Raw genomic sequence first — 1,793 nt, 5'->3', positions numbered from 1 at the left:
CCTGGGAAGGCGACCACGCTGGATTGGTTCCAGCGGTGCTCCTTGTCCCTGCCAGCCAGTCTGGTTCTCCCAAGCCCAATCCACGGTCCCCTGCCCGGGCTGGTGCGACCGGCTGTGGGAGGGAATGTGGAGCAGCTTGAGGTGAGGCCTGAGGTCTCACCCACTCTGGACTGACTGGCTGTGTCTGCAGTCGGTGTTGCGTTTGGAGTTGAGACAGTGCGTGTGGCTGGAGAGGCATCTGTGGTTTGGTCCAGTCCGAAGTGTTGGGCTGTGTATGGTGTTGGTACTGGGGTGCCTGGTGGGGGTTGGGTTGTGTATGGTGTTGGTACTGGGGTGCCTGGTGGGGGTTGGGTTGTGTATGGTGTTGGTACTGGGGTGCCTGGTGGGGGTTGGGTTGTGTATGGTGTTGGTACTGGGGTGCCTGGTGGGGGTTGGGTTGTGTATGGTGTTGGTACTGGGGTGCCTGGTGGGGGTTGGGCTGTGTTTGGTGATGGTGGTACTGTGGTGGTTGTTGAGGCAGGGGCTGCATTTTTGTCCAGTCTGGCGTAAAAGGTGGAAGTTGGGTCTGAGGTTGGGTTTGTGGTTTGTACTGGGTTGCAGATTGGACTCTAGTCCAGTCTGGGGGTTGGTGCTGAGGTGGATGAAAAGGCTGTGTTTGCTGTTGAGGCTGAAGCTGTGGATGGTGTGAGGGCTGGGGTTTTGCCCATTCAGGGGTCTGAGGCTGAGCTTGTGTTCTCAGGGGAGTTCCAGAAGGTTCCGTGTTCTGGAATCCTGCCACTGGGAACACCCCACCAGACTGGGCTTGGGCCTTGAAAGAGTCGATGTCCAGAATGGCCAATCGGTAGGGCTCCTCTGCCCGAGGAGAAGGCTGCTTCCAGCGGGCTGAAGAATACTGCTCGGTGGGTGTGGTGGGTGTTCTTCCAGACCGATCACCCAGATTTACAGTGTCCAGGTCCAGCACTTTGGGCCTCATAGGCGATTCACTGGCCCTCTTTTGTCCCTCAGCCACTTTCCTCTGTCGCTCCAGCTCGTGTTTCTTCCTCTCAGACTCAGCATCCTTGTCTTTCTTGCGTTGCTTCTCATGCTCTGCTTGAAGTCGATCCTTGTGTCGCTGCACCTCAAACTCGAGCAGGCGCTGTCTCTCCAGCTCCTTGAGTCTTTCAAATTCGTCCATCTCTCTCTGTCTCTCTCTGTCTCTCTCCTTCAGTTTTTCAGCCTCTTTCCATCGCTCAATGGCTTTTTGCTTTTCAATCTCTTTCTGTTTCTCAACCTCTCTCTGCCTTTGTCTTTCGAGCTCTCTCTGTCTGTCCAGTTCAAGCTTTCTTTGCCTCTCCAACTCTCGTTGTCTTTCTAACTCTCTCTGTCTCTCCAACTCTCTTTGTCTCTCCAACTCTTTCTGTCGCTCTATTTCTTTCTGTCGTCGCTCCATTTCTTTCTGTCTTTCTAACTCTCTGTGCTTTTCCAGCTCTCTCTGTCGTTCCATCTCCAACTCCCGCTGCCTCTCGAGTTCCTTTTGTTTTTGCCTCTCCTTTTCCAATGCCTTCTGTCTTTCCAACTCTAGGTGTTTTAGTCTCTCTATTTCTCTCTGTCTTTCCAACTCTCTCTGTTTTTCCCTTTCAATCTCTCGCTGTCTGTCCAGTTCTTTTCGCCTTTCCAACTCTTTCTGGCGCTCAAACTCTCGGAGCCTGAGCCTTTCCTGGTCAAGCATTCTCTCTTTTTCCCTTTCATACTCCTTCTGTCGCTCCCGCTCTGCCTCTCGCTGTCGCTCTAGTTCTTTTTCTGCTGCCTTTCGC

This window comes from Sprattus sprattus, assembly GCF_963457725.1.
Source record: "Sprattus sprattus genome assembly, chromosome: 15".
Classification (NCBI taxonomy): Eukaryota; Metazoa; Chordata; class Actinopteri; order Clupeiformes; family Clupeidae; genus Sprattus; species Sprattus sprattus.
Note: the sequence above shows the minus strand (reverse complement) of the source record.